We start from the raw sequence: 24,887 nt of genomic DNA, 5'->3' as shown, positions 1-24,887 counted from the left end.
CAGGATAAAGAGTTTCAGAAGCATTTGGACTTCCTTGGAAAGAAAGTAGCAGCATGAATTTTTTATCCTCAGTTTTCAGTTCCTTGGAGCTGTGTAGAGGAGGGGAGCTGTAAACACAGAGAACTCACCACTACATTCTGGTTTATAAGGTTTTTCTGTCTCGCACGATCCCACAGATCTGACCTTAAGAACAACTCAGAATGTGGTCGGGGGGGGGGTGCAGTTTGTTGTGGTCGTTGTCATTACATAAAAATTAATGGCTTGGTGGGGCGCCTGGGTGGCTCAGTGGGTTAAAGCCTCTGCCTTTGGCTCAGGTCGTGGTCTCAGGGTCCTGGGATCGAGCATCGGGCTCTCTGCTCCGTGGGGAGCCTGCTTCCTCCTCTCTCTCTGCCTGCCTCTCTGCCTAGTTGTGATTTCTCTCTATCAAATAAAAATTTAAAAAATCTTTAAAAAAAAAAATTAATGGCTTGGCAAACGCAGGGTTCACCCTGTCGTGCTGAGGTCATGTTTACACCAAGCAAATACATTTCAAGTTCCTAAACCTTCGGCAGCACTGCAGGGCAGGACCGACATCGTTCCCAAGCAAGACTCGGAATCCCCTGCCAGAATCACGATGGCTCTGACGGGAAATGTTAGTTGAGTACTATTGCTGCAGCCAGAACCCCGTCAGAGTCCAGATGCCTTATGGCCAAGGCAGGTTTTCCAGTTCCTGACTTACTGAGGCCCGTTAACTCCACTGGACTGTGAAAAAAAGAAAAGAGAAATTCACAAGGACATAGGACCCAAACTTGGATCTCATTCCTGTTCATCCTTCCATTCACCAAATATTTACTGAGCAACCTAGGATCTCCCGGGGACGGCGCTAAGTGCTGGGGTTGCAGTGGACGGCAAAAGCGCAGCTGTCCCTACCTGGGAGGTGGGGAAGTTGTGGTCAAGTTGAGAAGATGGACATTGATCGGTACACACAGGAGGACATGTAAAATTACTGAATAGGGGACAAGGCTATGGGAGTGAAATGCATCCCAGACGGGGGGTCTGCTCTAGCCTCGGAGAGGAGGAAAGGGGGAAGTCACCGCATATACCAAGGCCCCTCTTAAGTGCGAGAGAACGGCACCTCTGAGGATATGACAGGCAAAAGGATAACAGTAAGGGGGAGAGACCTGAAAGATGGAGCTAGGCACACCCAACTGGGATGGCCAGAAAGAGGGGGGAAAAAAAAACCAACAGGAAAATAGCAAGTGTTGGCAAGGCACGGGAAAACCTGGAACTCTCGCACTCTGCTAGTGGGCAGGTAAGATGGTGCAGTTACGTGGAAAATGGAAAACAGTCTGGCACTGATTCAACAGGTTAAATACAGAATAACCACAGGCCCAGCAATTCCGTTCCTGAATATATACCCCCTGAAACTGAAAGCAGATGTTCAAAGGAAAACTCATACACAAGTTTCAGAGAGCCAGTATTCATAACAGCCCAAAGCTGGAAAAAACAAGCCTAATGTTCATCAATGGATACACGAACATGGAAGATTATTTGACCACAAAAAGAAGTAAGTTCTGCCACTTGCTGCCTCATGGATGAACACTGAGAACATGATGCTAAGGGAAGGACAAAGTCATAAAAGACTATATATTGTTGGGTCCTATTTATGTCCAGAATAAGTAAATGCATAGAGACAGAAAGCAGACTGGGGTGGCTGCTTGGGGTGGGGAGGAGGTGTGGGGTAGGGGGAGTCCGAAGAGGATGTGAGCCCTAACAAGTAAGGAGTTTCAACTGGGGCAATGATGGGAAAGTTCTGGATCAGATCATTGTGAGGGTTGTACTACAGCGTGAATCTATTTAATGTCATTGAGTCACACACTTCAAAATGGTTAAAAGGTAAATTTTTCATTACATCTATTTAATAATAATAATAATAACAGTAATAATAATAATGTGGAGCTGGGGAGGGGGGCCAGCCAGCTGGTGAAGTGGCTGGATAATGTTTTCACACTGACCACAACCCACAGACCAGCCTGGCTCCAGCTGGGGAAGGGACGGGAATGGGCAACAATGTGAGGAAGGAGGCCAGTGAGGTCCTAGAGGCAGTGGTCCAGGAGAGAGATGGCTCGGACAAAGGAGCACAATGCTGGTGGAGAAAAGTGGGCAGATCTGAGGGATATACAGCAAATAAAAAAGCAAGAGGGTTGGTGAGGGTTTGGACACACACTCTTTCCAAACAGACTGAACTCTGCCCCCTCATACACATTTGTGCACTTCTTTATGGGGCTTGGAAGAAGGAAAGACGCATCCTCATAGGGATGCTGGAAAGCATGCTGGAAGAGGATCCTTGGATTCGGTTTTTTATTCAAATTTTTGCTGCTGGACCTGGAGTACATAACTTCATTTCTTTGTGCCTCAGTCTTTTCCCTTGTAAATTCAGGACCCTAAGACCTACCTACTTTAGAGGTTGCTAACCGGAGATGGAAAGGGATAAGCATGTTGGAACAACAGCACCTGCCCTAGTTATCTCCTGGAATTCTTGAGAGAATTCTTGAGAGAAATGGGCTGCTACATCTTTCAAAGAACACCCATCACTGAAGGAAGCAGCCCACACTGCTGGGGCTGAGGTCAGTTTTTGGAGGCAGGTCCCTTGAAGAGATTCTCCAAAAGCGGTGATTTTATAATAATCTTGAAGGTAACAGGTTACAAGTTATTAAGGCTATGATAAAAAGCCAGAGGGCTCTAGGAAGCAAAGTCCCCCAAAACGTCACTGTCCTTCTTCTGCGCTTGCCCCGCCCCCTTCAGAGCGGCCCCGCCCCCGGCTCAGCTCCACCCGGACTCCGCCCCCGATGTTAGCGCGGGCCACGCCCCCTCAACTCCTAGCTCCCAGGGGTTGAAGCTCCCACCTGCGGGAAGGTTTTGGTACCCGGGTGGGAATGACAAGGCATTTGATGGGCGGAGATGGGAAGGCTGGAGATTGGCAGGATGAGAACTGGGGAGACCAACCTCCCCCACCCCCGCACCCGTCCCCGCTCTTCACTAAACCCCTAGTTGAGGGCCTGGGCCTTTCCAATAATGTAAGTACTTATTTAATGCATGCCCGGCCCCAGAGTTCATTTGTCTTTCTGTCCTTCATATGCCAATGTGCTTCCGCCTCGTGTCTGTCTACGTTGACGTGCCTGGAGAGGAGGTTGCTTCCCAACGGCTCCTGTTCGACCCCCAACCCAGGGCCAAGGGCACAGAGAGAGCTGGGGCGGGGCACGAGGGGGAGGAGAGAGAGCGCCATATGACAGGCTTCTGGAAACAGATCCCATGCCAACTTGGATTCTGTCCTTCTCTCTAATAAAAGGAACTTTTCGCTTGTGCCTGTGTGCGTGTGTGTTTTTCAAACACCCTTTAAAATTTTTTTATTTAAGGAGGCTGGTTCCTAGCCTTCTGATTGAAGGCATCACAGTGCAGCAGCGAAGCGGAGTCCGGGACACGCGGGCGCGCGCGCGCGCGCACACACACAGGGACCCCTCCTCCCGAGGTTTTCCCGAATGTATCTACTCCGGTTACAACTAGACGCGGCCCCTCCCCCACTTCTCCTTTCCCCTTCCTCCCCTCAATCTTGGGAGGAGCATTCTCTGTGTCTTCCCGAGTCCCCAAGGGGGACCTCCTATGTTGGAGTGGGGTGGGGGGAGGGTCCTACAAAGAAGACCAGAAAGAACAAATTAGATAATCAAAAGAATTATAGTAATTGCTTTCACTTTCCCCGAGCCCGCTCTGCGGATGCTCTCCCCCGCCCCTTCCCTGGCTTTCAGTCTGTCGGGAATACTCGGTCTTTCCGACCCCCACCCCTCCCCCAGACTCCTCCTCTCCTCTCCCCTCGCTCGCGCGTTCCCTCTCTTCCTCCGTTCGCTGGTGTGCTGGAACGTTCAGCGGAATATGATGAATGATCACCTGTCACGGCTTGTTTATTATAATGCAGGCAATCAATTACACATCCCCAACGCTGGCCGGCCCGCAGGAAATTTATATGCTCAGCACAAACCAATGTGAAAATGGAATCTCATTTGCCAAATGTCTTTCTCCCCGTACAGCGCGATGATTACAGTCTGTGTTTGTTTCAACAGTCGCGTACGACTGACAGTGCCATCATTTACTGCCTGGCTCAGGTCACGTTACTCTAAGGCTTTATTTATCGTGTTACGATGGCCGGCACAGGAAAAGGACAAGGGTGTCCGTCAGGGATGCCACCGTGTTAAAAAGTGGGCGGGCTGGGCCGTACTGCCCCGTGACATTGCAGCCTCAGCCCCTGCCCTGGGCCCCTGCTTCTCCAGGCCCCGCTGCACCAGCATCCTGCTGCAGGGGCTCCTGGGCCCCCTGGGGGAGGGAGGTCTGGGTGTCGGAGGCTCCACAGGTTCTGGAGCTCAGCTCACACCGACCAGAGTTGTAATTCTGCTTCTGCTACTGCTACTTGAGTGTGGTCTGGGATTCCACCTCCTCACCTGGAAAAGGGGAGTCTGAATATCCCTGCACAGGAATACTGTGGTGTCTGGGATATCACAGTGCGGGTACATGTTAGTCCTGGTGACTTCAGATCACCCTCTAGCCATCCTAAGACCTGCTCCCTGGGAGGCAGAGAGGACAGGTCCCATTAGAAGAGACACCTTGGAACTCGTGTCCAGTGTTAAAATCTCCCAATCTCTACTTTCTGAGACTTGGCTGTCTCAAGATCTTAAGTTTCCCTTCCAGGTGGAATTGTGCACTTTTATTTCCTCTGCAAGGACACGTCATGGGATTTGGGGAAAATAAAATGGCCATTTCACTCTATGTCTGTTGCTATCATTGTGAAAGTAGGCACAGTAATCCTGGTCTATCCCTTCACATCTCCGAGCCTTGTATTCCTGCCATGCAAAGTGAAGAGAGTAGCCCCTAAACTGCCCGCCCATCTTGCTGGCAGGATCCCGAGTGTCCATGGGTGTAGACGGTGCCATGCAAGCTGGAGCATGCCCTGTCACCTCTTTCCGTCGGGCATTCCAGGTGGCCTTCAGGGTTTTGCTACACAAAGTGCTGGCCCACATTTGTAGCTCGTGCAACACTTGGCATAAAGTAGGAGATCAGTGATGGGGGGGGCAGGCGGATTCTCATAGGTGTATTCGATTGTTCCTGTATCGTATATTTCTTTATTATTTTATGTATTCACTTAATGGCTATCCTCAGCCTGGTCCCTATTTGGCACATCCTAAAGAAATCCATTCATATTTGTGGCTTTAACAGATGAATGAGTGAATGAATGAATGAATGAATGGCTACTTAAATTAATTCATCGTGGGGGCAACCTCTGTTGTGGAGGGGGCGGGCTCTGGTGAAGGGTTGTTTACAGGTATCCTCACCATTCCTGATCTCACGGAATCAGGCTGCTCCACACATGCCCAGCCTTGTCTGGGTGCCCAGGGTGATGCCTACCTGTATTCAGACAGTGCCAACTGGTGACAGAGCATGTGCGTATCCTTCTGGCTGCTCTCGTTCACCCCCAGACCAACATCCCCTGAACAAACTCCCCATCGTCCTCCCATCCCATGTTGCCTTGAAATCTCCACGCCTCCCTCAGCGATGGACTTCTCACCGGCAGGCAGGCGGCTACACCTCATTCGTATTCGAGTCCCCAGAATGCCTAGCAAGGTGCCTGCCTAACACAGATGCTTTGTAGTCAGTCAATCAAGATGAGCTTTTCTTCACACGGATGTATGGGATACAGCTCAGAATTCCATTACAACACGCTGAGTCAGGGGGGTAAAATGTTTCGGGCTCATATTTAAAAAGCAAAAAAATTAACAGCTGCGTCATATATTTTGGTCAAGTCCTTTAGATTTGTGGAAGGGATTTTTTTTCTGTAAGTATGATTATTAGTCGCCCTGATTGTGACAAATACCAGAGGGATGGCCCAGAGCTCTGCCTCCCCAGTAGGGTGGGCTGGGGAGAGCCGGTATTCCCTCCGCTGACTTGCTTCACTAGTTGACTAACAGACCTTATTCCCTGGCCGAGCCGATAATCTCCGACCAACGCCAGCTTCCCAGCATGGAGAGGAAACAAGAGCAAAGCACTGTGGGATCCTGGGGGAAAGCAGCCCGTGTCTGCTGCTGCTCTGACAGCTGAGGCTCCAAGAGGGACTGGCAAACAATGGGAAATGAAACATTTGAGTGGTTGCAAAAAATTCCGTGGGAAATCCCCCCACTGGTGGTATTTATATGCCACGGCTGTGACAAGGGGAGCTCGGGGCTTTCGATTTCAAGGGTTCTTGAGCAGACCACAAGGGTGTTCTGAGGCAGCATTCCCCAGGAACAGCTCTCCTGAGCCACAAAGGGCCAGTCTGTCTATCCAGGGGATATCTGGCCACGTGCACGAAGTTGGCCGTGAACTGCGATAGACTGTCAGGAGCTCACCCCCAGCTGCGGAGCTCAGTCTTCTGAACCTTCTGCTCGAAGACAAATTCTTTGAAGCGGTTCCCCTAGATTTTCCCTGGCCTCAAAAGCCTGGGGGGGGGGGTTATACGACTGGGGGTTTCCCTCAGGCTCAGCCCTCCTTCCAGAACTGTGGGAACCTTCGACCACTGCTGACCTCTCCTTTCTGAGAAATCCAAAATCAGGGCCTCATGCACTCCCCCCACGGCGTTTTCTGGTTAATATGTGGCCTTCCCCTGCTTTCTCCATTCCTGTTTGTAATGGTCTTTTGTCTGTCGCTCCCTCTAGCCCCACACTCACCGAGAGAAGAAAATGGACTTGCTTTGCTTCGCTTGGAACTAAGACATATTCAAGACTGCCCACCATTGCTCATGTCCTGCTGCTGTGATGTATATGTTTATAGACCCACTTAAGGTAGGTTTAGAGCTTTTTAGAGACACTTAGTAGATGAGAAAACTGAAACTTACAGGGATAAATAACTCGCCTGTGTGTATTGGTCAGGAGGTTTCAGTTGCAAAGTGACAAGCTCCTATCTTAAATGAACTCAAGCCAGATCAAAAACGTAGTGGATTATTTAACTGAGAGGCAAGAGCGGCGTTAACTTCAGGCATGGCTGGATCTAGGCCCTCAATTTAGTCTTCAGGGATTTGCCTCTCTTCGTCTCTTTGGTTCTGTTTTTCCCTGTGTGGGTTTCATTTTCAGATTGGTTTTCTCCACCCGTTTTACATTTTCCTGAGGTCAAATCCAAGCTTTCTCCTGGCTGCCTCTGTAAAAGTCCCAGGGTTAGCTCTGGTGGGGGCTGACAAGTTGCTGCTAAACCAATGACTATGGCTAAACCAATGACAGAATAATCTGATCGCCCAGGCCCCAGTCAGTGCTCCCTGCCGAAGCACAGCAAAACCATGCGCATGGAGTAAAAGGGAGTGGGTCCCCAGAGAATACCAGGGTGCTCCCGCCAGAAGGAAGAATGAATTCCAGGTGGGCAGAAAAGACCTGATGTCCTCGGCTCCCGTGTCATACCGCCACTAGGGGGCAGGCACACCTGCACGCAGATCTGCCCTTTACCTTCTCTTTGCTTCTGGAGACCACCTCCGGGACCCCCTAATGCTCAAGCCCAGTCTGCCACATGAATTCCTTCTAGTCGGCAGGTTTCAGAATGTGCATCTTGGGAGCTGGGGGAGGGAGGAAGACAGTGGAGGGGAACAAGGAGGATGGGTGACGGAACTCAGAGGCGGTACCTAGAGGACCCCTCCTCTGGCCTCTCTTTCAACCATGCAGCGATTCTTGTGTCTGTTGGTACATTCAGTTCCCTTGGATGCTTTCATTTAAAGATATAGCTCCTCGTATTTTTAATGCTTAACGTCAGTGATTTTTCTGCAAGCTTTGGCCTCTCACTCATTCATAAATGAGGAACAATAGCTCAGAAAGAGGCAGGAACTTGACCAAGACCACGAAGCAATGCAGTGCATGGTGAATCTGACAAATCACACCTCTGGGGTGCTTGGGTGGCTCAGTGGGTTAAAGCCTCTGCCTTCGACTCAGGTCATGATCCCAGGGTTCTTGGATCGAGCCCCGCATCGGGCTCTCTGCTCAGCGGGGAGCCTGCTTCCTCCTCTCTCTCTGCCTGCCTTTCTGCCTACTTGTGATCTCTGTCCATCAAATAAATAAATACAATCTAAAAAAGAAAGAAAGAAAGAAAGAAATCACACCTTTGTCTGCCCACCTCCTGCCCTTTCCACCTGCAGCCCTGCAGGTGGGTTAGAGATTGGGGCGGAGACCGCCACAGGAACCCCTGCCCTGCAGGACTGATTTATTAGCCAGGGATGCAGATCTTAGCACTAAGAGAGCAGTTTTCCAGAGCGCAGCAGAAATAGGGAAGCTTTTGCAGCTTTTTTCCTAGTCTCTGGGTGCAGGCAGCCACTGGGGACTCACTTTGTAGGTAGGTTCCTGCCAGTAGGGAGAACAACAGCCAGATTCCTGTAACTCCCTCCTCATTCTGGGAGGTTACACCACTGTTCCAGAAGAAGCCACGTAAGCAAGCCATGTACCCCTGGTTAGGATGTTTACAAACTAACTGTTGTGCTCCATGCTCTTGGGTCTGCAGAGCTGGTGTTTGCGCACCGGCCAGGAGGCGGTTTTCAAACGCACCTTTCTGCAGCTCTGACCACTGCGAATCAGCACAGCTAACCTCTCGTAGCGCGTATGTTGTTCCCGGAACAGTGCGCTAAGTGCTTGTCAGGTATCATTTCATGACATCCTCCCGTAACCCTGTAACAGCAGGTACTATGATCGCCCTCATTTCACAGGTGAGGAGACAGAGGTGCAGAGAGATGAATTAATTTCTTCGAGATCCTCAGCTGGCTTCAAACTCAAGCAATCAGAGTCAAGTGCAAGAACTCTTAGTTAGATGGCTGCACTAGACGCGTGATGAGGGCTTCAGACAAGGAAGATGTGCATTGCCGCCGTTCCCAAACACAGACAGACAGACAGACAGAAAGTTCTCTGCTTCCTTCCGTCCGGCCCTTCCTTCCACCGCCCAGGCGCTTCCAGCCGAGTCTGAGGAGCACCGTGTGTTTCCGCTTCTCCCGCACTCTCTGCTGGCGTCTTCCGCAAACACGCACTCGGGATTCCAGGGACAGAACTATTCACGGGGTGCGCACGGCTCATCAGGTGCCGGCGGAACACGGGTAAGTCAGGTACGGAAAGGCACGCGGTCTCATTACTTAGACTACCTTGCTGCGGCTTATTGAATTAGTGTGATTCGTAACATCTTCAGCTTGGATCTCCTCCAGGCCAGCCAGCTGGTGCATTCAGCACTACTCAGCTCGCCTTAACTCAATTAACTAAGCCGGGCTGAGCCGGGCTGAGCTGAACTCAACAAGTATTTCTTAAGCACTGAGCTGGCTGCAGGGGGAAAAAAAATACAACAACAACAAAGGAGGGCAAGATGCAGACTCTGCCAGACTTGGCCCTTGAGGAGGTGCCTTGTGCTACTCATGGCATAATACAGCGCCATCATTTCCAAGGACCGCCTGCACGATTTTGCCCACATCTGCACGCCCCCCTGCGCTGTGAGGTACTTCACCGGCTTCTGTAAGTAAATTAATTTTTTCTTCAAGTAAACAAATTTCCTTCCCTGAACTTAATTTTTTAATTATTCAAGGAAAGAGGACACAACATAAAAGCAACCATTTCGAGGTGAACAATTCGGGGGCATTTAGTACCTTCGCAGTGCCCCCAAACGCTTCCATTCCCCCCCCACCTCTGCAAAATAAAACCCCATTTCCTCGAAGCAGGTGGTCCCATTCCCACCTCCCCCAGCCCCTGTCAACCACTAATCTGTTCTCTGTCTCTACGGGTCTGCCTCTTGGGGATGTTTCCCGTAAGTGGAATCATACAGTGTGTGGCCTTTGGTGACTGTCTCCTCTCACTCAGTGTGCTGTTTTCCAGGTCCATCCGTGATGGGTCACGACTCAGTACTTCGTTGCTTTTTGTGGATGAGTAGTAGTCTAGTGCATGGGTAGACCATATTCTGTTTCTCCATTCATCCGTTCGATGGGCATTTGAGCGGCTCCTACATTTTGGCTATTGTGGATAGTGCCGAAAAATAAGCGTTTGTTTATGTATTTATTCTACAGAGAGTACCTAACAGGTGAAAATCTGGAAGGCTTCACCAGTTTGGGTGTCAGCCTTGGGCAGGGGCCATGCTCATCTCTGTGGCGTTCTGATTGTCATATAAGTCCCACCAAAGTGAGGACTTGGCAAGTTTATTTTATAAGGAAATGACTGTAAGTAGGAAAGCTCTATTTCTCCAACAGAGAGCCGAGTAGATACGTAAGTGTTAGGAGTACAAATTTCACCTGCAGAGCACCGACTGTCAGCCCGGGCACTGTCAGGTACAACCGTGACGAGTCTGAGCGGGTGCTGGATGCGGTCGGGGCCTTGAGCTTGAAACCTGGCTTTGCCATCTGAGCGACTGGAGGTAAATGTTCCTGTCCTCCCCCAGCCTCAGTTTCCTCCTCGGTAAACTGTTAATACTGATGAGCACTTCCTCCTAAGGTTGTCCCGAGAATGAAAATCGCGGCTATAGGCCCCAGCACCACCAGGCACACAGTAAGTGCTCTGTCTACGCAAGCTGGAGGCAGGAACCCGGTCCTAGACACAGCGGCAGTAACTGTACAGGAGCTAACAGAGCGCGTGTTTGCCACGTGCCAGGAGCCGGGACTGCAGTACGTCAGGTAGCGCCTATGACGTTCTACGAGCCAAATATTATTAACCCCTCACCCTCCTCTTGTAAGTCAGAGAATACGCAGAGAGAGGAGGGGCAGGCAGCTGAAGGTCACACAGCCAAAGCCTTTCTGGGAAAGTTAAAGGACAACATGAGAAGTGACCAGGAGCCCACTGGAATGTCAGGGCTGTCCCTGGGCAGCGGGGATTCCCTGTAACCTCAGCGGCTGGGCCCTCGAGGTCCTGACCTGGCAAGTGGCAGCGCACGTGGCCTGGGGACTCCTCCCCGCTGGGTTCCTCCTCACAGCTCCTTCTCAGCTGCTCCATGAAGATCAAGACAAGACCCCCTGACTTCACATCTTCTCTAGGTGACTCACCTCCCTCGCTTAAGGGCTTTCCTGACCTCCCTGTACCCCAGCATCCCCAGGGTCCCCCCAAACCGCCCCTTGGCTCTGCAATCTCTCTCCCTTTCCACGCTGAGCTCTCGACACTGGCACGCTGCCTCCTAGTAGTCCCCTACCGCTGGTGGAAGAACTAGCGCCTTGCAAGCTCACTTGCAGCCTCTATACCTTCAGCGACAGGGATATGCATGATTTACCGTTTCGGGCCGAGTGGGGAATCCCATCCCATGTGACGGTGATACTGCGTCAGGGTCATCTTAGTGTCCTGGGGCTGCCAGGATGCACTGACCCACACTCATGTCCTCCCACAGATCAGTAATAGTAGCAGTCCGAGGAGGAAGCGGGGAGGGAGTCCCAGGCCGCATTTGCCCGGAAGCCTGAAATGAAGGTGTCGGCTGAGCCTCTGTCCCTCCGTCTAGGGGAGGGAACTTCCTCGCCTCCTCTAGCTCTGGAGAAGCCACGTGTTCCTTGGCTTGTGGCTACTTTGCACCAGTCTCCACCTGTGTTCCCATGGCCTCACCCTGTGTGTCCCTGTGTGTCCTTTTCCATCTAAGAACGTTTTGTCATTGGGTTCAGGGCCACCCTAACCCAGCATGATCACCTTAATCCTTACCTTACTTGCCCCTGCAAAGACCCTATTTCCTAATAAAGTCACACCGAGACTCCAAGTAGACATGGATTTGGGGGAAACTCTATCCGGCCCACTACGGAGACAGAAGATGTGCCTGAGATTCTTTGGGACAGGTTTAATGGGGCCAGTGGGTACAAACATGAAAGGGTTTCATTTTCCTCCAAAGACAGTAACCAGCCGCATTTTCACAAATCTTCCTTTCCCGGCCCTTCGTGGTATCGTAGCAGAGCCCACAGCTTTCTGGCGCGTCTACAGTACTCATCAAGCCAGTCCAGGTCAGACCAGTTTGAAACATTCCACAACCCTCCAGCCCAGCTTTGCCCCCCAGACCTGAGAAGCCTCGTGTGGATACAGCCTCATCCCGGCTCCTTCCTAAGGCTTCCTTGTGCTTCTGGTTCCCAACGTGCACCAAAAAAGATTCCCTGGACAACCGAATTTGGCCAGTGCGCGTTAAACCAAGTTACCCAGATGTGTTTCCTTTCGACTCAGTGGATGGTGACCGCACATCCAAGAGCTGGTGGTCTCCAAATCCTGTTCAGTCCAGGAAATGACTTTTCCATAGAACATCCTTCTACCCTGGTGTTCCCCAGAGCACATTCTGGGAAATACTAGACTACATGAAATACTGTTAAGATACAACATCTATCCACAACTGTTATGCACGCGTAGCAAGGGAAGATGAGTTTTGAGTAAATACACCAACTCAGGAACAATTTTGTGATTTATTCAGAAAACTGGCTTCCAGATCGCTGTGGACAAGACCCAGCTTGGCCAGAAGGTGTGATCCCTCGGCAGAGCCACGAGGACAGCTCAGCTGGCCAAATGTTATTCTCAGAAAGGATCAGAGATGAAAATGCTCTGATTTCCCTAAAGCCCTGTTTCAGCAGCCGGGAGGGTGTAACTCTCGCACTGAAAAGCAAATTTCAGAAAAAATTCAAGAGAAATTTCCATTAGAGTATAGTCTGACGATGTATGCAATTATGTTATGAAAATTCAACCATAGGCAGTCAGCAGAATAGTAAAAATAACAATAATAACATAATAATGAGAGAAAAGACAGAAAAATGAAGGTAAGTGCCAAGCACCTGCCCTTTTTTTCCCAGCTTGGAACTGGGGCCTGTTCAATAAGCCTCCGCTCCTGAGTGCCTCTCTGCCCCAGCATGAGTCCAGTGCTTAAATATCTACTGTTTTCATGTAATATGGCCTCTAAAAGCTGACCAACGTCTTCATCTGGTGCTTAACTGAACAACTGACAACCTTTCCCAACACTGTCCGCAACCTGGCTGTGCTGGAGAAAACATGGCGGCCTCCAATTTAATGTCTCTCCTTCACAGGTCATTCCTGACCACAGGAATCGGTGTTCCTCCCAAGAGTTGCACGAATTAGAAGCGGCCTTACCACATCAGAGACAACTCCCCCAGAGTCTCAGAACTGAACAGAATCTGGGTTTGCCCATACTGTCAAGGCAAACATTCTCTGAAAGCGAGGACTAACTACCACTGGGTTCACTAGGGGCCACCATAAAGTCAAGCAACCACGTTACACCCCATTTTCCATTGCCTTGACACCCACTCCCCTGAGGGAAAAAAGCCCTAAAGAAAACATTCCTTTTAAAAGATTGTATTTATTTATTTGAGAGAGAGGGAGAGGGAGAAAGCACAGTGGCGGTGGTGGGGGGCAGAGGCAGAAGCAGGCTCCCCCTGAGCAAGGAGCTGGACATGGAGTTCAGTCCCAAGGACCTGGGATCATGACCTGAGCTGAAGGCAGATGCTTAACTGACTGAGCCACCGAGGTGCCCCAGAAAACATTTTTTTTTTTTTTTTTAAGAAAACACTTTTTAATCTGATTGAGCTGTCTAAATGAGGTATCTCTTTAATCTTCAGTGGATAGAAAGGATCAGTTTATCCCCCTTAGCCAACAGCCCGCTGAAATTTTGAGGCTGGGGCTTCAGAGATCCAGAAGGCTCAGCAGCCTGGGGAACACAGAACCAGCTCTTACTCTCTCTCAGCCTCGTCCCCACTGCCCACAGAATGGTGTCCAAACTAAAGGATCTTTGTCTGCTGGACAAGGACAAGCAGAGACCCCAGGGCAGGGTCTGGTTCTCACTCATCTGTGGGTCAGCCCAGCACTGAGCACAGAGGTGGCACAGAAGCCAAATGGAGCTCAATAAATGCGCAGCAACTGGGTGAAAATGTAACCTGTATAAACCCCAGGTATCACGTGCTCAAGTCTCAGCGCAGTCTCGTGTCAAAATTAGAAAAAAAAATTTTTTTAAACAGGAAAGCAATTTAAATCTTTATCATATTTATCAAGGAACACACACACACACACAAAAGTTCTGTTTATAATGCAAAACAAAACTTATGACCTTATATCTCACCCTTTATGGCAGCTGGCCCCCAAATCTCTCTCAAATTCCCCCAAATTTTCCTAGCTTTTCTCAGCCTCTTCCCATGTCCCTTTCCAAATATAGCTTCCACTCTTTTCTAGAAGTACAAGGCAGCTGGTTAAAAGCACCATCTCTCGGGCTCATCTTGCTGGGGTCAAATTTCTGTTACCTTCTAACTGGAGCAGGTACGTGGCATGTGGTAAGTACTTGATAAAGGCAACTTCCTATTTAAATCCTGTTGGTTTCTCCAATATATTTTTTAAATTGGTCCCCCTTTCCCATTCATGCAAGAAGAAATGTCTACTAGTTTTCCAGGGCTGCCCAAACAAATGGCCAGAAACTGGTAGCTCAAAACAAGACGGATTTATTCTCTTTTATCTCTGGAGGCCAGAAGTCCAAAGTCAAGGTGTTGGTAGGCCTGTGCTCCCCAAAGAGCTCTAGGGGAGACTTTGTCCTTTGCCCTTTCCAGCTCCTGGCGGCGGTTAGTATCCCTGGATCTGCGGATGCCTCCTTCCAACCACCGTCTCTGTCTTCACATGGCCTTCCCCTGTGTCTGTCTCCTCTGTGTGTCTCATGGGAGCTTTTGTCATTGGATTTAGAGCCCACCCAGATAATCCAAGATGATCTCATTTCAAGATCCTGAACTTAATTACATCTGCAAAGACACTTCTTCCAAATAGCGTCATATTCACAGGATCGGGATGTGAACATATCTTTTTTGGGTCACCACCATTCAATCCACTGTGAAATGACACCGGGTCCTTCCTCTTGTGGGAGGCGGGCAGGGAGAGGGTTGTATGCTCCTGTAATTTAATTTTTTTCTTTTATCCTTGTCATGAGGAATAAATCAAGTCGGCAGCCAGCAGCGAGTACTTGGGAACTCGGAAGGAAAGAGAAGCAGGTGGCAGAAAGTCACTGCCGACTTCTCTTTTTCACTGAGGCTCACCAACTCTTTCGATGATGCAAGTTTGCAGCCATAGGATACCTGACTGCAAGAGCTCCTGAACCCTGGGGGTGGGAGGGATGGGATGCATGAAGCAGTGAGTTTCAGCTACAAGGCTGGGACCCTCAGGCAGACGTGTCTTGGGACAGAGCATCTTGACCTTTCTATAGAGGGTGGTCAGCTGCGTGCCTTCCTGGCTGGGGGTGGTTCAGGTTAGTTAGTTATTGATATCCTGTGTTAAGATTCCAGCTTTGGCTGCACTGAAGGGATCCAGGAGGCAATGACTTCACTCGACTCAAACTGCAATCAGCCAGCCTCTTGGCTCCTGTGTTTATCTACCCAGAACTATTTTTGGTGTGTGTTCATAGACAGCACACACCCAAGTATTTGGTATTTGAGATGCAAGCGTGAAGGATGATTGGAGTGAGCTGCTAATGAGCATGCCTAGAATAGATGTACTGCGTGTATGTGTGTGCGCGCGTGTTTGTGCACTCCATGTGTGTGCTCTGTTGAGTGTCTGCAAAGCGGATGTCTACAGATCTGCCCTCAGGTGACCTCGCTAGTGTCCTAGATCAGCTAAGATGTCAGCGGATGGCAAACGGAAATGGATAAACACGGCCCTGTCTCAAAATACCGCCTTACTAAACATCCCAACTCCCCTGCCTAGGTTCTACTTATCATCCAATGCCTAGCTCATCCCACCTTATCAAGGAGCCTTGCTTGACCCTCCTCTGAACTCCTAGAGCAGAGGCAGCAAACAGGCTTCATCTCTAGGACCAACTTGAGTCAAAGTGGCAGGGATTACCTGGAGCACCGTGGTGAGGAGGATACTGAGAACTGATCTGAGCTGGGATACAGGACGCTGTGATGGTTTCCTGGGGCCGCTGTAGCAAAGCCCCACCATCTGGGTGGCTTGAAACAACAGAAATTTATCCTCTCATGGAGGCTAGATGCCTGAAGTTAAGTTGTAGGCAGGACCATGCTCCCCCCAAAGCCTCGAGGAGAGGACCCTCCTTGCCTCTTCTGGATTCTGGTGGCCCCAGCATCCCCTGGCTTGTGGCTGCACACTCCAGTTTCTGCGTCTGTTCTGTGTCCGTCTCCCGGTGGCTCTCTTCCCTCTGTGTCTCTGCATATCGTTCTCCTCTGGGTGTGTACGTGTGCGTATGTGTGTCTGTGTCCAAATGTCCCTCTGCTTACAAGGACACCAGTCGTGGATTAGGGCCTGCTGTAGTAATCTCACCTGAACTTGATTACATCCACGAAGACTACTTTCATGGTGCCTGGGGTTAGGACTTCAAAATATTTTTGGGGGGAGGGATACGATCCAATCCAAAGTGGATGCCATGAGCAATTAGGAATGTTTTTCATGAGTGAGGGAAGGGAAAGGGCCACCAATTTCCCAAATGTGCTCTAGAGCACTTACTGCTGCTATCATTTAGTCAAGAAGGCCACTATGACTACTGTCAACTAACCATGCATCCATCCACCCATCCACCCATCCACCCATCCATCCATCTATCCATCCATCCATCCATCCATCCATCCATCCATCCATCCACCCATCCACCCATCCATCCATCTATCCATCCATCCATCCATCCATCCATCCATCCATCCATCCACCCATCCACCCATCCACCCATCCATCCATCCATCTCATCTTTCTACCTATCCTTCATCACCGATCTATCCATGATCTATCATCTATATCTACCTATTTGCCTTCCTAAGTAGATCAGCTTCCCTTGAGAGCACAGATTACAGCTGTCTTAGACCATTCAGCCTGTTATAACAAAACATCACAGACTGGGTAGCTTAAAAACAACAGAAATTTGTTGCTCACAGTGCTGGGAGAAAGAAGTCCAAGATCAAGATGTCAGCATGGTTGGGTGAGGGTCCTCTCCTGGTTCACACATGGCACCTTCTTGCTGTGCCCTTATGTGGTGGAAGGGACAAGGGAACTCTCTGGGGCTTCTTTTATAACAGGACTAAGCCCACTTATGGGGGCTCCACCTTAGTGACCTAACCACCTCCCAAAGGCTCCACTTCCGAAAACCATCACCTTGGGCATCAGGATTTCAACATATGAATTCTGGGGGTCGGGGTTGGTGGGGGGGACATAAACATTCAGACCAGACCACTAGCTTAAAGCCTTTATATTTCCTCACTGTCTAACCCAGGATCTAATTGGAGGAGGTACTTAATAAATACTTGTTCAGTAATTAACCTTCATTGTTAAGACTCTGAAATTAGGTTGGAAGAAAGGTCTCTCTGAAATGCAATCCCTTAAGGGCTGATGAAGGTAGAGCTGAATGCCCACTGAACAGCTACGGGGCCCTGGGCTTGCTGGTCTATCCTCCGTCTTCCCAGCCCCTCCCCACGTCCCGGACATCTCATCTACCAAATCCTACATGTGTAGCAGGGTGTCCCCCTCTAATAGGACAGCCCTGTAATTGTTCAGTGAGATGATAGCGCCAGGCTCATCCATCAAACCCTCCTCTGATAGTTTGGTTTTCCTAATGGAATGCTGTGTCCTGAAGAAGAAGAGAAGCATCATAATGTGAGGTTTTATGTGGGCTGGTTTCTAGCTGTGAGCTATGGAGCTGAAATGATAGTTAAATCGATGGAGAGGCACTAAGCTATCGCCTCTGAATCTGGGCGTCCGTAAAACCCGATTATTGACAGCCCTGAGTGGCTGTGTTGCCGGCCGGCTCTTCTAGCCCTGATTGGGGCTCCCTCTCTTTTTCTGTGGACGGGAGCAGCCCGAGAGAAATGGAAATATAATGGCCAGCTGATTGTTTTCACAGTCTGCACGACAGACCGCCCCCCTAACAAGACTCTAGGTCAAGTGCTCTTCTCCACTCTGTGGATCTAGTGGGGAGAAATTAGCTCTCAGTGGTATTCCCAATTACGGAGAAAAGCCCTGGTCTGGCTGTAATGTGTCTGGCAGTGGACCAAGAGGCAAGAAGCCTGTCTTCTCCCCCAGCCTCGCGGCACGACCTTGGGAGGTGACTTCGCCTTTCAGCGTCTCTGCCGCCTCATCTGTAACGATTCACCTTTTATTACTTCGTAGTTATGCTCTGGGATAAATGAGACAAGGCTCTACATCTCTTAGTCCCCCAGAAAGACTGGAGTGAGGGAAAGACAAAGGAGAGCCTTTTCTTTTCTTTTCGCTGTACGCGTTACTAACTTGAGGGATTTTTTTCTTAGTAACAGCAAAAATGGATGGATTTATACAACGGTTCTGTTTTCCTGAGGAGCCTTGAGGCACTTTGGGGCTATTGTATTATTGCCCCCTTCTTTTATGGAATGTGCCCATTTCTTAGCAAACTGAGCAAAGGCTTGAAGCGAGCCACATTGATGGGCTGGAACTAATTCCTCCTCCTAATCTACTGTGGTGTCTTACCGCCCCTGCAAAGGTCCCCGGGGGACGCTCAGGAGATACTGGCTCTGACATGATTAGTAAGCTCCATCCCTGTGTTCTCCGCCCTCCCTCCACGCCAGCTCTGCTGACTTTCTTTTACATCTTTACAAGCACCAACTGCTTTCCAACCCCAGACTAGGCACACCTGTTCTCCCCTGTGGGGGAGGCTCTTCCCACACGTTTCTTCCGGCCTATCCCTACCCATTCCTCAGCCTCCGGCTGTAATGTCACCTTGGCAATGAAGTCTGCCATGGCCCCCAGGCTTTGTCACGTACCCCCATCCTATGTTCTCGCAGGCACTGTGCTTTTCCTTTACAGAGCAGAGCCCACATGTAACTAAATGTTAGTTTAGTACCTTGAACTGGATGACAAGTTCCATGAGGACAAAGACCTGTTTGTTTTGTTCATTACTGTGACTCCAAGAAGGTACCCAGCGAAAATCTGTAGAATGAGCGGATGGATGAACGATGGATCATGATGGGACAAAGGGACAGAGAGATGGACAGATGGATAGAGGGGAAAACGGATGTTGGGTGTGTGGATGTAAGATAATGGATGGATGGACACATGGATGGATGGATGATGGACAGTTGGACAGACAGAAGGATGAGTGGATGGATAACGGATATAGTATGTGTGTATGTGAGAGTGATCTAAATTATCAGTATTCATCACCAAAAGAAAGTTCTCAGTTTCAGATGTTCAGAGAAGTTCATGGATTCATACCTAGCATACATGTCAACAGGGCATGTCTCTCTGAGACTCTGGGTAGACCCTTCTTTGCCTCGTCCTAGCTTGATGGTGGCTATCACACTTGGTTTCCTTGGCTCAGAGCTGCACCGCACCAGTCCCCGCCTCCACTGCCCCGCGGTGTTCTCCCTGTGTGTCTGTCTTCACACCATGTTCCCTCTTGTTAGAAAGACACTAGTTCCATCGGATCAAGGGTCCGCCTACTCCAGGATGACCTCGTCTTACCAAATCATACCTGCAACACTCTTGTTTCCAAACAAGGTCACAGTTTGAAGTTCTGTGGGGTGGGACTTGAACATATCTTTTGGGGGGATTTAAGTCACCCTGTAACGATCCATTAAACAGTCACACTTCACCCAGATGCGTATCCTAGAGACACTCCCGCATGGGATAATAAGGAGACCATGCGTGAGGACGGCGGTGGCAACGAGGTTTGTCACAGCAAGGAGCCAGCGGCGACCTGCCTGTCCGTGACTGGGGAAATGGATAGACCAAACGTGACACGTGCAGATGATGGACAAATACGCAGCAGGCAGAAACCATACACTGGATTTGCATATATCGCCACGGACAGATCTTAAAAACAGTGTGTGAGATGAGAAAAAGTAGAAACTAGACTAAGATTTATAACACAATACCACTGACATAAATCTGAAATATTTACCCAAAGAACAACATTATGTATGTTTCATAAGCATTGGAAAGTGGGTTGGAAGGATTTATTTTGAAGACACGGGAGTTGCTGCCTGTGGGAGGCAGTGAGAAGCGGTAACAGTGGATGGAGACAACAACGAATACGGGAAGACACGGGGTGGGGGGGGGGGGCGCTGCGCAGAAGCTGAACGTGTGGCACAAACCGGCAGCATGATCCCATACATGTGTGCATCGGGTCCAACCTCTCCAAAGCAGGGAGAAACCCGGGAAGGGATTTGTGCGTGACAATTGTGCTGAAGGCTCCGAGGGGTCCGGGGTCCTGCAAGCAGGCACAGCCGGGACACTCAGTCTGCTCCAGAACATCAGAAAAAACTTGGCAGAGATTTGCGACGACGTGGATGGAACTAGAGGGTATCATGCTTAGTGAAATAAGTCAATCGGAGAAAGACAACTATCATATGATCTCCCTGATATGAGGACATGGAGATTCAACATGGGGGGTTGGGGGATAGGAGAAGAATAAATGAAACAAGATGGGATTGGGAGGGAGACAAACCATAAATGACTCTTAATCTCACAAAACAAACTGGGGGTTGCTGGGGGGAGGTGGGATTGGGAGAGGGGGAGGGGGTTATGGACATTGGGGAGGGTATGTGCTATGGTGAGTGCTGTGAAGTGTGTAAACCTGGCGATTCACAGACCTGTACCCCTGGGGATAAAAATACATTATATGTTTATAAAAAAAATTTGGAAGGGGAGGCGAACCATAAGAGACTATGGACTCTGAAAAACAACCTGAGGGTTTTGAAGGGTCGGGGGTGGGAGGTTGGGGGAACAGGTGGTGGGTAATAGGGAGGGCACGTATTGCAGGGAGCACTGGGTGTGGTGCAAAAACAATGAATACTGTTACGCTGAAAAAATAAATAAATTTAAATACTGAAAAAAAAATAAAAGAAAAGAAATAAAAAATAAAAAACTTGGCAGAGATAACAGCACTCCCAGTGAGTCCTGAACAGGACCTGGAGTTGTGCGGGGCAACAGCGGGGCTGAAAGGTCCAGAAAGAAGGACCACATGTGTACGAGTCTCGGGGAAAGCCCAGCCAGCCTGGATGTGTCAGCCTGGGGCCAGAAGCACAGTCCCCAAGCCGTCACTCTGCCCTCCCTGTCACCCCTAAGGAAGGAGAGGTGGTCGTGCTGGCCCCGTGTGTGTGTGTGTGTGTGTGTGTGTGTGTGTGTGTGTGTGTCGCCCACTCAGACACCTGCTGGGACCAGGTGGCAGAGAGGAGTAAATGACCCAGGCACATAACATATCAAACACTTCCACAAAGAATTATGGTTTTCCCTATATTTCAAAAACCCAGGATTTTGCAAGTCTCTCTCTTTTCCTCACTTCTGATGCAGTCAGGGCACAGTCTCTTCTTTAAGAAAAACAGCACTGAGGCCAATGAGAAGTGGCAGCTGACTCCAGGCTGGGGAAAAGGCAGGGAGGGATGGGGCCTGGGGAGGACTCGGAAGGGGCGGCTGCCACTTAGTTTCAGACAACACCTGCTCCCGCCTGATTGCGGTCCCGGTGCCGACGGATCTTCCCTTTCTCAAGAGAAGCCGTTAATCTGAAACCTTTTCGTTTTACCCGTTCTGATCTAATTTAACTAGAAGGAGGGACCCGGTCACACCCACCAGGATGGCTATGGTAAAGTGCATGAAACAGAAAGTAACCGGTGCTGGCTGGGCTGTGCAGCAACAGGAAACACTGTGCGTTGCTGGTGGGAATGTACAATGGCTCAGCCACTGTTGGGAAAGTCAGAATGTTCCTCGAAAAGTTAAACGTGGAATCGCCGTATGACTCACCAATTCCTCCCCTAGGTCTGTGCCCCCAAGAGCTGAGAGCAGGTGCTCAAAACAGCACGGCCGCACGTACGTTTGAGGCAGCACTGTTCACAAACGGTCCCAAGGTGGAAGCAAACGCAAATGTCCACCAAGCGATGAAGGAACAAGGGAGTGTGATTCAGCCGTAGCAAGGAACGATGTACTGACACCTGCCGCAACACGGGTGAACCCCGAAACACGTGCTAAGGGAAAGAAGCCAAACACAAACTGGGTCGCACACTGCGATGTCGTTTATAAGACACGTCCCCAGGAGGCAGGTCTAGAGACAGAAAGCAGATTGTTGGTTACCACAGGCTAGGGGGACCTCGGGGGAGGGGGAGGCTAGGGAACAGGGATGAGTGAATAACGGGTACAGAGCTTTCTTTTGGGGTGATGAGAAGGTTCTGGAACTAGCAGAGGTGGCAGTTGCACAAGACTGTGCAAGTACTAAATGCCACTTAACTGTCCATTTTAAAATGGTTAAGTTTAGGGGCGCCTGGGTGGCTCAGTGGCTTGGGCCTCTGCCTTCGGCTCGGGTCATGATCTCGGGGTCCTGGGATCGAGCCCCATATCGAGCTCTCTGCTCCGCGGGGAGCCTGCTTCCCCCTCTCTCTCTGCCTGCCTCTCTGCCTACTTGTGATCTCTGTCTGTCCAATAAATAAATAAAATCTTTTTTAAAAAATGGTTAAGTTTATATTATGTGAATTGTACTTCAGTTAAAAAAAAAAAAAACCTGGGAAAATTAACTCAAATATTCAAGGGGAAAAAATGGGGGCGCCAAATGAAACAAGCCCGCAGGCTGACTCTGAGGCCCGGGGTGCCCGCGTCTAAGTCCAGGCTGGGACATACGGTCAGCATGAGCCCCCACGGACAACCTCACACAGAGGTGCGGGTTAGGATCCCTGGTCTACTGGAAGGACATGGGGTCTCCAAGAGCTGAAGTGATTGGATCAGTGTCGCGTGCCGGAGCCGAGGCCGGCAGCCGGTGTGGTCCACACAACTGAGTCCACGCTCCATGTGGCTGGGGCCGAGGGCCTTGAGAAGCAAAGAGGGGAGACAGCTAGGAAGCACGTGGTGGTAGAGGTCTCGTCTGAGCTGGAAGGTCAGACAAGATCCGTGCATCAAGATTCCTTAGGACCTGTCACCTCCTCCCTCGAGGGGCCCCCGAGTCCTCACTGTGAATTTAAGACGATTGAGCAAAACCACATGGAGCACTTGTTGCGCACAAGACTTGTGCTACGTGTGGAAATAATAAAGACGATGAGCAGCCTCACAGTGGAGCTCAGTGACTCCGTGCGTGGGAGCAGGGCTAGCACATCGTGCATGCACTTAATCTACACAAACTCAACAACACGCAGTTGGCCAGAAAGGAAGGGAAGAAATGCATTCATTGAAAGCGTGTGGACAATGCCACCTGTCACATCCCTAGGGGACTTGCCACACAGGAAGCACAGAAATGGGGCATGGGGAACTGTGTCCTGGCCCTCTCCAAGCTGGGGAGCCTCTCCTAGAGTGAGTAGCTCTCTCTGCATCACCCCGGACTCCAGAGCCGGGTTTCTCAGCCTCGGCACTGTTGACAGTCTGGGCTGGATTGTCACTCATCATGGGGGGCCGCCCTGTGTAATGAAGGATGTTGGAGGCCTTCAGAGGGTTGAGAACCATTGCTCTAGGTTTCACGTGCATATTTTTCGTATAACAGGGTTCCCAAGGCCCAAGAGCCTTGCTTCGTGTTCAACCGCGGGAGCAAGATTAGTGCCGCGAGGGGAAGAAGCTTCTAGGCCATCACAACTTCCGGAGGCTGACGGTGATGCTATGCCTTCGGGAGATGGAAGTATAAGGGATTTTCATGCATCGTTTTGCCTGGACTTACCCAGGAGTACCTATATACGCTGGGACTCAAAGGCGGTGTTACGCCATTGCCTAGGTGAGGAAACAGGATCACAGGCAATCTGTCACTTGCTCAAGGCCTCAGGGCTGAGAAGTGATAGAGATTTGAGTCCAATCTGTTTTACTTTAAACCTCTCCCCCTTTTTTTCCCATCTCCCTATTTTGCTTCCAGGTCTGCGAAAGGGGCCTGAAGGCAGTTAGTGGGCCAGAATATGGACTCTTCACGGACTCTCACTACTGGAGGGGGTGCTGTGCAGTCATCTGCCCGCCTCCTGGTTCTGGATCAGGCCACAGATAAATGAAGATTCAAAAAGATACTTACTGACCTGCCAATGACTTGGGACTGGTTACAAGAGACTGAAACCTAACTCAGACAAGCTTAAACCCAAAAGGCAAAGTATTGGCTCATATAACTGGAAAGTTCAAAGGGTGACGGCTTCAGGCATGGTTGGATCAAAGGGCTCAAATGGTCAGGACTGTCACTCCATATTTGTTCTCCTCTTTGCTGGCTTCATTCTCACGCAAATTCTTCCCTCCTGTATACTATGAGAGCCATCCGCAATGCCCTGTCTAAAACTCGACCACTTAGAAACCCAGCAGAAAAATCTTCTCCATTCCAGTAGTTTCATCGACATCCCTGAACTTGACTCTGGCTGTCCCAGCGTTGTTGAGTCCCTCGCCCATCCAGGAAGTAGTCACTGTGGCCAGAGACCTGTGGAACTCTCTGTGATGGCTACCTGTGCATCTGAAAAATTTGAGGGCAAGGCAATTCCCAAATCTTACTGAAGATCAGGCAAGAGAGAGAGAGGGATGGGAACAGTTCTGCCAGGTGAAACAGGGTCGCTCGTTGCCCTCGTGACGTGTTCAGTACACGACGTCCTTTATCCTCATGACCAGAATAATTGCTGAGGCTCAAAAGGATTCAGAGAGTCTCAGTGTCACGGCCAGCCCCTCACTTCCAGATACAGAAACAGTCCTCTGTGCCGGGAGGCACCTGCCTTTAGGAGATGGAGCTAGGACTTGAACCCAGACCAAGTCCCCCGCTGGCCCGCCCCTCCCCCAGAAACCCCTGTCCCCTGGTGAGCTGCAGGAACCCTCCTCAGCTCTTTGTTCCAGTCTCTTAACTCACAAAGCCAGTCAGCAAGTTCTTTATTTCCACAAACGATGCTATTAAACAAATAGCGCTGGGAACTAGAGGCTGGCCTGGGAGCCGCCGCACGTCCCCCAGGCCTGCAGCAGGCTCTGGCTCCCAAGGCACACAGCAGAGGCTCCGGGAGCCAAGGCCCCCGT

General features: G+C 50.2%; 1 non-coding gene across 1 annotated transcript; it reads right to left on the bottom strand.

Annotated features, from left to right (window-relative positions):
- Positions 1 to 10,079: 10,079 nt before the first annotated feature.
- On the bottom strand, positions 10,080 to 10,183 carry LOC123954769. Its single transcript, XR_006821143.1, has one exon. It is a non-coding gene; the product is annotated as a U6 spliceosomal RNA (small nuclear RNA).
- Positions 10,184 to 24,887: the final 14,704 nt, after the last annotated feature.

The sequence above is a fragment of the Meles meles genome, chromosome 12, assembly GCF_922984935.1.
Source record: "Meles meles chromosome 12, mMelMel3.1 paternal haplotype, whole genome shotgun sequence".
Taxonomy (NCBI): Eukaryota; Metazoa; Chordata; class Mammalia; order Carnivora; family Mustelidae; genus Meles; species Meles meles.
The sequence above is the reverse complement of the archived record's forward strand: the minus strand, read 5'-3'. Positions and strand labels throughout refer to the sequence as shown.